Below are 10,305 nucleotides of genomic sequence, written 5' to 3'. Positions count from 1 at the left end.
AAAGGGAGCCAAAATACGATGCTCCAATCCACCTATGAGAACAGAAAAGTTTCAAGTCCCCGTATTCAAAAAGAGAGGACAGGTGCGTCTGGGTGGCTCAGTCAATTAAGCGTCTGACGTCAACTCAGGTCGTGATCTCACGGCTGATGAGTTCGAGCCCCCCATGGGGCTCTGTGCTGACAGCTCGGAGCCTGGAGCTCCTTCGGATTCTGTGTCTCCCTCGCTCTCTGCCCCTCCCCCACTCATGCATGTACACACACACACTCTCTCTCTCAAAAATAAATAAACCTTTAAAAAATTCAAAAAGAGAGGACACGTTGCTCTTTGGCCATCAAAACCAGTTAACACCAGAACCAGCTTCAAATCCACCCCAACCTAACTGGTGACAACTTGGCTGCGGTCAGCCAATCAGCGGCAGACAACTTGCTGAGGTCAGCCAATCAGCGGCAGACAACTTGCTGCGGTCAGCCAATCAGCGGCAGCCAGACTCCTGGGACTGCACTTCCTCATTTCAAGACCGTCCAGCCGCCGAGCTCCCCGCTGGGAGGGCCTGATGCCACCCTTGATAAAACTCCGCTCCGGGCCAGCAGTTTGCTTTGCTCCGGAGGTCTGTGCCTCCCAGATGCGGTGCTCCCTGGCTTCACAAACAACACATGCAGGCTTTCGTTCCAGAGGTGGCTTGGTGGCCTCATCCCCCTACGTCTCAAAGCAAAACCAGCTTCGGTGCGCCACGTTCCTCCCTGGGGCGCCCCCTGTCCCCATCCTGGCCCGAAGATTCTGCGCCCCCTAGCCAACGGAAGATAGCATCCAAGATGGACATGTTTTAGTCTATCCCGAATTTGTAGCGGCTTTTCATACTAGTAAGAACGGAAATCTTTTGCCTTTATTTTATACGTGAGAGAAAACTGAGGCACAGGGACGTTAAATAAAGGGCCGGTCAATCACAGACTCAAACCTCGGAGCCAGGACCCTCTGGCTCCAGGGTCCGTGCACTCAAACTCTGCCATCGTCAACGAATGAGTTAGTAATTGGTGAATTTATTCATTCGCCAGATATTCATTGAGCCTCCTCGAGACGCCAGGCACTGCTGGGGCACCAGACATATGGCAGGGAAGGAGACGGGTGACATCACTGCCCTCAGAAGCTTATATTCCAGTGCGAGTGGGTGCAGCAGTGAGTGGAGGACGTCTGCAGATCCCTCCTCTGCAGAGGCCAACGGCGGCGGTCAGACGTTCTGCATTCCAGGAGGGACCAGTGCCCACGTTGGCCATTCCGGCTGGACCTCAAGGTTGGGACCACTCTTCTAAGGCTGCTGGCATTTCTCTGTGGGGGACCCTGATGGCCATGACGAGGGAGTTATGAGCTCTTCCATTGGAAGACAGGGCCTCCCCTAACTTTACAAGCGTGAGCAAAGGGCATCCCCTGGGCTGGGCCGTGGACAATACTTCTGAGCCCCCGAGTGTACCTGGGAGCCCTCAGGAAGTCAACAGTTTTCCCGAAAACTCTGCGAGCCAGGCAGGTCTTGGCCTCTGTCCTGTTACCCCAAAGGTCATAGGTCCCCAAAAGGACCCCGACACCTGTGTCCCTTGGTCAGCAGAGCTGCTGGGGAGAGGCTGGACTTTCTGGACGATGTCATTCGGGAAACAGCTGGGCACAGCTGTGTCCTGAGGACACTGTCCCAGCCTCGCCTGGAACACAGGCTCAGACGCCATTGCCAGCACGGGCCCTGCTCCAGGAGGCCAGGCCAGGCCAGGCCAGGGGACGGCGTGTCCCGGGGCTTGGCTGGCCCCCATCCCAGCCTGACAAAGCAGTCCCCCGCCCCCCTCCAGCCCTGTGGGTGGGAGGATATCTCTAGCCCCAAACCAGAGGAATGTGTGAGCTTCTTGTCTGGAGGCTTTCCCAAGCTGGGTGACTTCCGTGGGGTAGGGCCATGTGCCGGCGTCCCACAGTGTCTGAGAAGAAGCCTGAAGAGGGGTTTGTAAGCTTCTGGAACCCCCGACCTACTCAGGAACCCCCCCTGAGACCTGAGGACTTGGTGAAGCCTGTTCCCAGCATCCCGCCCACCGCCCACTGTGCACTGAGACCTCTCTTGGTGAACCGTCCCTCCGATAGCCCCTGCCCAGCGAGATGCTGGGACCGAGTCACCCTTCTCAGCTCAGGTTCCTGCTTCCAAAGTTCACACTGCATCACGCTGAGGGCCTCGTCCAGTCTGCACGCCTCCCAGTGGACTGGCCTCACCTGCTCTCCAGTTTCCCCTCCTGTTAGGTGGCAACCCCACCCCCAGCATATACGGAGGGACCCGTGTGTGTGTGTGTGTGTGTGTGTGTGTGTGTGTGTGTGTGTAGGGACCCGTGCGTGCACACAGGCTGTTCCCTGCATCTGCACACCTTCGTGCACATCTCTGCTCCCCGACTGGTCAAATCCTACACACCCTCCAAGACCCGGCCCTTCCATGAACCCCTTCCTCCACTCATCGCTCCCTGCCGAGAGGCGTCGTGCACCCACAGATGCGTCCGCATGTGCAGAGCCGCGACCGGCGGAGCCCCTGCCACGCCCCGCCCCCCTGGGCCCGTTCCATCCCCAGCCCTGCAGCCCGCTGGCCTCCCATCAGGGACGACGGATGCAGAGTTTTCTGTTTTCTTAACTTTTCGTCATTTTTTACCATGTAGGCAACACACAGGTGACGATTCTAGTTTGTGCAAAGCAACCGTTTAACCTTTTCAAAAATGGCCCCCGCCATTCACGTGTGTTGTCGACAGACTCACACGTGCAGATGAGTAAAAAGGCCATCTGAATCCCCTGGAATGTGAGACACCCTCCCCTGCAGACACCTCCACGGGGCTGTGGCTCAAGGTTCGCGCTCCCTGTGTGAACTCATTCGATCCTCTCCGATGCCCCCCGAGTGGGGGGTGAGGGTACCACCCCCGCTGAGGCACCAGAAGTGTGAGGGAGGCAGGCGCCTGTCCACGGTCAGGGCCAGCCGGAAAGTGACAGGGCGGGACCGAAACCTGCAGAGCCCACGGTCTGGCCACCGCAGTTCCGGGTGGGCACCCACGTCCATCTCGGCAGGACCAGAGACTTCCCCTGACCGCCTCGCTGTCTCTCTCTCTAGCACCTTCCGAGCTCTGGGGCCCAGTGTTCTTTCCCGAGCCGTCACGTCCCGCACGGGCAGGTCAGCCCCGGCCGAGACGGGGTGGACAGGAGCTCAAGGAGGGGGCCCGGTGTGGCAGGACTGTGCCCCCAGTCTGTGGCCGGCCGGGAGCCCTTCCCCAGGCCAGGCCGCTGCTCCCCCAGCGGCCACCAGGATTGCAGCGCCCTCCCACCCGAGGAAAGGCCAGCTCAGCTTCCCAGAGGCGGGAAGCGGGGGGGGGGGGGGGGGGGGGGTGTTCCGGGTCCTCGAGTCTACAGATCAGGCTGGCCGACCTGGGGTGGGGGAAGGGCCGAGCATCAGGAGGCCACGCACAGCGAGGCCGCTGCCCTCAACCTGTCGCAGAAGCTGCGGGCAGTTCTAACCGGGCCAAACCCCGCCTGCCCTCCCCGAGGGGGGAGCACGAGGTCCTCAGGGTGCATCAGAGAAAGTGCCGGGTCCTCCTGGGGATGCTCAGCCATCAGCCAGCCTCCTCACTTCTACCAGGGCTGTCGTGGGTGGGGGCGTGGCCTCCAAGCCGCCCAGGGCCTCCGTCTGCCAGCATCTGGGGAGATGCCCTCGGGTCTCCCAATCAAACATAGTCTACGTATTCAAAACCATCAGCAAAACACGACTCAAAATTCAGTCGTTGCTTTTGGCGGGAAGTCCACGCGGCAGCACAGGGGCCGAAGATAAACTAGAGAGACACGGGGACGGCCAGGGAGGACAGAGCCAGACTGTCGCCTACACACGGCGAGCCAGGAAGAGTCCCACCGTGCGACCAAATGTAACGTCATGCTTGAGCAAGCAAGGCGGCCGTGTGCCGGCCGGCTGCGTCCCCAGAGAAGGCGCTGGCTGAGGCCGGCAGGGGACATGAACCCCAGGGCGTCTGGCCGGGGTGGGGGACCTGGGCTGACCCTTCCTGGCACCAGACAGGGAGGGAGCTCACCTCACCTGCTCAGATCAGACCGTGTCCATCTCCCAGGCAGCCGCCTTCTCTCCCGCAGGCCTCGGGTCCCCGCCTGCCACATGAGGGCTGACAACAGATGGGCCAGGTGACGAGCGCCCATCCAGGACCCTGGGCGTCCAGCTTGGGGCTCCGCCTGCACCTGCCCGTGCGGACCTCCCCGCTGTCCCCATGTACACATGAGAAATAGAGGCTCACGGAGGGGAGTGGCTCACCAGATCTGCACAGCAAGGACTCAGCGCCAGGCCGTCTGGGCACCCTGCCAGGCCCCCAAGGCCGGGGTGGGTGGGGGTCACAGCAGTGCCCTGAGCAGGGGGTTAGCCGGCGGGGTGGGGAGGGCCTCGCCCTGGCCTTTTGCTGTTCCCTATCAAGCCCAGAGCAGGACGTACCTGATAGTGCGGGCTGGCCGGCACCCCGAGAAGGTCCCCAAGAATCTCCACAAGGAGTGTCCGGCCAGGTCTTTGGCGTGGCTCTCTGGGGCCTGGCCCCCAGGACTGGCTGCCAGAGTTATGAAGAAGGAGGCCCATCTGTTCACCTGCCGTCTGCGTGCCCCTCTGTCCCGGCTCCCCCTCCCCCCGCCCGTCACCCACAGTCCCCACTGGCTCTTGTGTTGTCACCTCACGGAGGACACGAGGCAGGAGGGCAGTGGCTGGCCCAGGCCCCATGGCCGCGCTGGGTCCCCGGCCACTGCCCGGTTCCCTGTGACCCAGAGCCTCCACCTCTCCGCAGGGGGCCCGGCCAGGCCCCCCAAACCTCTCTACTCAGGAAACGTGACCCTCCCTGGACACTCTCACCTACCCCTCTGGGCCAGAACTGATTCACTCGGTCACCTGACTGCGAGGACAGCTGGAGGACCTTTTAGGAAGGGGCAGAAAAGAACGGAGACAGTGGCGTCGCCCCCCCCCCCGGCCCCCCGGCCCTCGTGGGCTGCGTGACCCCCCAAGGACGCCCGGCTGGAGAGCGGAGAGCGGCCCGTCTCCCACACGCTCTCTCCAACAGCAGCAGGGGACATCCCCACCTGGAGCCTCGACGGGCCACTCACCCCCTCGCCCTGCAGACCCCCAGCGTCCCTCCGCCAGGCTGGGAGGAAGGATGCCCACCTCGCTACCGCACACGCTCTTATAGGGAGGCCACAGGGACTAAGCACACAGGCGCATGCACACTCACACAGGTAGGCTGCCTACCCCTAGCGACGCTGACAGCCTGCTCAGGAGCGGTCTGCCAGCCCCACCCCAGGTCCCAGGCCCATCGTGTCACCCTTGGCGACGGGCAACCCACCCAAAGCATATATTTCCTTCACCTCAGGCATCTGGCTGCCCCAGTATCCCTGGAAGTCGGTGGGGGGGGGGGGGGGGGGGGGCGGGAGGCAGGAGCCGGGGCAGGAAAAACCCCAAGTGGAACCTTCAGCATTTATAAAACCGGTCCCTGAATGGGATCCTCCTCGAAGGTGCAGTTCCCGGAGTTTATGGCCCCAGCAGAGCCCTGCCCCTGCCACACGCTGGGCCTGCAGGACAGGAAGTGAAGTGGGACAAAGGAGGGCAGTCTCAAAGTCACTGTGCCAGCGGTCAGGCCTCCCGACCCCGGTAGCAGGTAGGGGGTCAGCTGACAAGCAGAGCTCCCGAGAGCCGCCCCGAGGTGCTGCTGACAGGTCAGGAAGGCTACTGTCCAGCCCCCAGGCCTCGGCTCCCTCACCCCCACCTGAAGTGCCCGCCCCCACTTTTTCAAGAGGCCCCTCCAGACCTCCAGGATCCACCTCCACACCCCTCCACCCGGGAAGTCTCTGAGGCCCCCAGAGCCCCCACTCACTCCCCACCTGCCCTCTCCACTGGGCTGAATCCACGCAGCGGTGGGGGACAGAGGGCATCTGCCGCTCCCAGCACACCAGCCTGGACACACAGGTGCGTGCTGTGACTCTGAGAAGCTGGAGGAGCAGGGAAAAGAAACGTCACCCCCGGAGGGGATGTCTGTGGTTGGGGCTCGCGCCACAGGCCTTCCCTTCCCCGGGGAGGGCCAGCCCCGAGCTCTCTGGGCGCCCCCGCCCCGTCCACCTTCCCGTGTCTGGCACATGGTGTCTTGATAAGTATTTGTTCAATGAGGACAGAGGGGTCCTGGTGCCTCCCGGTCCTAACCTGACGGTCCCCCGCCCCTCCCATCCTCAGCAACTCGTGCCTTCCTTTGTCAAGGTCCAGGACGGGGCCACCATGGCGCAGCAAGACTCCAGTGACCCCGGGCAGCGTGACCCATCACCACTGCCCTCCCGATGGACACAATTCTCTCCCACCCCCTCCTCCCCCTTCCTGAGGATATTTTGGCGGCAAAACTATAGATACAGAACTGAAAGGAACGAAGATAGATAGCAAATGGTAAAAGAAGCTCTCTCTAAGTAACAGGACTTGTGTTTAATCCATAATCTCAAATTTTTCCAGTTTGAAGAATAAAACACCCTCACCTCCTCTGCCCTGAGGAACCCCCAAGGGATCGCACCGCAGATGGTGCAATTCTCACTTCAGCCAGCAGGTGGCGGGCCAAGACCACATGGACCGTCACAACCCTTCGTGGACAGAGCCTGGGCTGGAACGCTCGCTTCTGGACTCACTTTGATTTCGTTCCACAAATTCCCAGGGATCACCTGGCTTTGTTTGCAGCACCCAGATGGTCGTGCAAAGATGGGGACTCCAGCCCTGCGGCAAACCTGGATGAGGTGGATTTGAGCCCCGTCTGCCGCAGCACTTTCTGGGGCCCCAGGCTCTTGGCCCACCATCTGCGGCCATCTGGAGGGGTGAGCCTCCAGCAGAGACTAGGGCTCCCCTGGATTCCCGCTCTCCAGTGGGGGGGCCTTGGGGTCCTCCTGGGGTCCCACGGGGGCTGCCATAGACAGAGGCCACAAGTTTTCCCCACACTCTTACCCTCAACTCCCCACCTCTGCAGACCCCCACCCTCCAGCCCCGTCCCTGGATCTGCTCCTGGAGCTCCACTCCTGACTCCTGCCCAGCCCGGCCAACAGATACCCCACCCTCTGCCTCGGAGGCCACAGCAGCAGCAGACTCAGAGGGGCCTGTGTTACACCAGCCAGGCCAAGAGCAGGAGGAACACCAGGACCAGGGCTGCGGCCAGGGTCACAGAGGGCACCAGGTCCGAGTCCTCGGGACCGAGGACGGCATCTCCAAGGGCATGGTGGAGGGCGGCAGGGGCACCAGACAGCTGGGTGTCAGCGACCTTCTCTCCGGGGGGCCCTGGCCGGCCCATCTGTGGGAAGGGGGACCTGAGGGACAGGAATTCCTCTGGGAAGCGTCCCACTCTCTGCCTGGCCGTCCCATGCCTCTCCTCTGGGAGGCCCTCCAGACATAGCAGGTGACCAGAGGTCCCCGAGGTGACCCTGGGCAGTGACTCCCTGAGCCTCAGTTTTCTCCGCTGTAAAACCGGGATGCCAAAGGCCACCAGGGAGGACAGGGACCAGATGAGACAGTAGCGCCTGGGCTATTGGCATCTCCTCCCCGCCCCCCACCCTTACCTTCTCTCTTGAGACGACTGGGGCTGGAAAGTCAGGTTCGGCACCACAGCCCCCGAGACCTTAGCCCTTGTGCCAGGGGATCTGGAATGCAGCTCTGCTGGTTTCTTGGGCACTTAGAAGCCTAGGACTCATCTGGAGGGAACTTTGTCAAACTGCAGGAGAAGCCCCATCAAGGCCTGCCAGCTGCCCTCTGCCCACACAGTGGCTGGGGCGGTGGGCACCAGATTACATCCGTTTTACAGTTGAGAAAACCCAGGTTCAGAGAAGGAAGCACCTCCCTGGAGCAGGGTTCCCGAGAAGCCCCAGAGGTTGGCAGAGGTGGTCACAGCATCCTGGGTCCTCTTGGACCTCAGGCTCCTCGTCTGCACAGGGGCAGACTGTGCATGAACTCGTTTGCTAAGCTCCAGCACCGAGGATCGAGGATCGGCCAGGGATGGAGACAGCCCAGGAGTCGGAGGTGGTCTCCACCCAGCCCCTCCCCACCCCAGGCAGCTCTGCAGGACGTTTACCTTCTGGCCAGGGCGGGAGGCGGCTCCCACGCCCGGGGCCGGCCACGTTCCCCAGTGCAGGCAGCGACCAGTGGCAGCTTGATTGGATCAAGTAGGGAACCTTCTTCTAAAGAACCCACCCTCCTTGGGGCCTCCCAAGGGATTGGAGATGGGGGGCGGGGAAATGAGGGACCGGCCCCTGCTGTGGGTGTGTCCGGGCCAGAGAGGGGAAGCAGAATGGGTGCTCCCACCCCCAGACAACTGCTCTCTGCTTCTTCTGAGCGGACAACTCCCTGAGGGGGCTGGAAGGGGCTCAGGAAATTGAGCAGGGACCTCTTGGCACCCCTATGTGCCTGCGCCGTGCCAGGCATGGGAAGGGGGGCAGGGGGGGAGGAGGAGAGCCCCACCCCGTCCCAGAGGCCAGGTCCCCAAGCAGCCCATCTAGGGCAGGCCCAGGTGGCAAGAGAGAAGGCCCAAGTGACCCAGTGAGGGAGATGGTAGTTAAAAGAGGTCCAAGGACCAGAGAAACATCCTTGGTGGAGGAAATCATCCTTTAAAGACAAAGATGGTCATTGGATCACTAATTTTAAAAGCGAACATGTTTGAAATAGCCTTAATGCCCATGACAGAAGATTCCTGAACAAACTCAGGTTATGTCTCAATTGTTAAAATACGGTTACACGGCTTGTACAACACCAGCGATGAGAGTCACCATTTATTGGGTGCTGGATCTAAAGCCTATGTCCTTTACGGCAATAAAAGGCTTAAAATACGTAAAGTGGCCACACAGTTGTATAACGACACACAACGAAAATAATGGGAAAATATGAAGATTAGACGCAGGTGGGGAAAGACACGGAAATGCCAGCAGGGTGATGGATGGGGCTTTCCGGAGCCTGTTTTTCCTGTGGGTCTACTAGTTGGATTTCCATAGTAAAAGGGAATTATACCTTTTTTTCTTTTAACGTTTATCTGTTTATTTTTGAGAGAGAGCAAGCATTTGTGCGCGAGCACAAGAGAGGCGGAGAGAATCCCAAGCAGACCCAGCTCGATGCCACAACCCGAATGTGAGATGGAGACCTGAGCCGCAGTCGAGTCCTACCCTTCACTGACTGAGCAGCCCAGGCACCCCTATATAACGCCTTTTTCAAACAACTCACTGTTACAATAGCTAGAACTTGGAAATAACCTAAATGTTCAACAACAAAGGATCAGTTCAAACATAACACGAGGCCAGCCGGGCAGCAGAATGGGGTGGGATCCAGCCCCTCCCGGAAAAAGCCCACAGGAGGCAGCGGGCCCCAGTGACTGTGCTGTTATTGGAGGGTGAGCTTCCTGGGATATTCAGTTTCTGCTTTTCTTATCTTGTGATTTTATCTTATTACCTGGATGATTTTCAACAAGCCGTTTATTCCTGCAATCAAAAAAGACCAGAAACGGGGAAAATGCAAGTCTGGAGCCACCACCCTCTCTTCTCTGGGTCACACACACACACACACACACACCCCGGCTGTCGGGGATGCGGTTCAGCCCGAATGCACCTCGTCCCTGGAGGGGAGGAAGCAGGGCCAGCGGTGACTCAGGACGCGAGCTGGCAGGGACGGAGTCCTGCCTTCGCTGGAGACCAGGGTTCTCCCTGTGACCTTGGCGAGTCGCTGCGCCCCTCGGGGCTCCGTTCCTCCGGCCTGTAGGAGCCACGGGCGCCGGACCTGAGGGTGGTCCGCAGTCCCCCCACATGTGCACACGGACGAATCCGCAGGGGCTCTGCCTCCAGGCCCCGCAAGGCTGTCGAGTCTCCTCCTTGGGTGCGGGGTGCCCATCCTCAGGGCCAGCCCAGGGGGTCCTCGGGGGCTCACGAGGCACGGGTGACGCCCATTTGAAGCCCAGCCACGCCCCCACGCCCCCACGCCCCCAGCCAGAGCTCCGCGCCCCAGTCCGCGCCCCGCCCCCAGGGCCGCGCCGCCGGAAAGCCCCAACGGAGCCCTGCCCCCGGCACCCGCCCCGCCCCCGGGCTCCGGCCCCGGGAAAGCCCGGCCGGGCCCCGCACCCCGCCCGGTCCCCGGGTCCGCGCCCGGGGAAAGCCCGGCCGGGCCCCGCACCCCGCCCGCGCCCAGCCCCGGCACCCGAGCAGCCGCACCGCTCGCGGCTGCCCCATTGGCCCGCGCCCGCTCCGCAGGGCCGCCTGGCAGCCAATCGCGGCCGAGGGGCGGGG

General features: G+C 61.6%; 1 long non-coding RNA gene across 3 annotated transcripts; it reads right to left on the bottom strand.

Moving 5' to 3' along the window:
* Window positions 1-5,248: 5,248 nt before the first annotated feature.
* On the bottom strand, window positions 5,249-8,361 carry LOC128312282 (uncharacterized). 3 transcript variants are annotated; one of them, XR_008291376.1, is made up of 5 exons: window positions 7,606-8,361; window positions 7,001-7,356; window positions 6,544-6,786; window positions 5,908-6,007; window positions 5,249-5,598 (listed from the first exon to the last, which is right to left on the bottom strand). It is a non-coding gene; the product is annotated as an uncharacterized LOC128312282 (long non-coding RNA). The 3 variants fall into 3 exon arrangements; XR_008291377.1 differs by having other exon boundaries at window positions 6,600-6,786; XR_008291378.1 differs by having other exon boundaries at window positions 7,001-7,340.
* Between the last annotated feature and the right edge of the window lie 1,944 nt (window positions 8,362-10,305).

This window comes from Acinonyx jubatus, chromosome D4 (assembly GCF_027475565.1).
Source record: "Acinonyx jubatus isolate Ajub_Pintada_27869175 chromosome D4, VMU_Ajub_asm_v1.0, whole genome shotgun sequence".
NCBI lineage: Eukaryota > Metazoa > Chordata > Mammalia > Carnivora > Felidae > Acinonyx > Acinonyx jubatus.
This window is presented reverse-complemented; position numbering and strand designations above follow the sequence as displayed.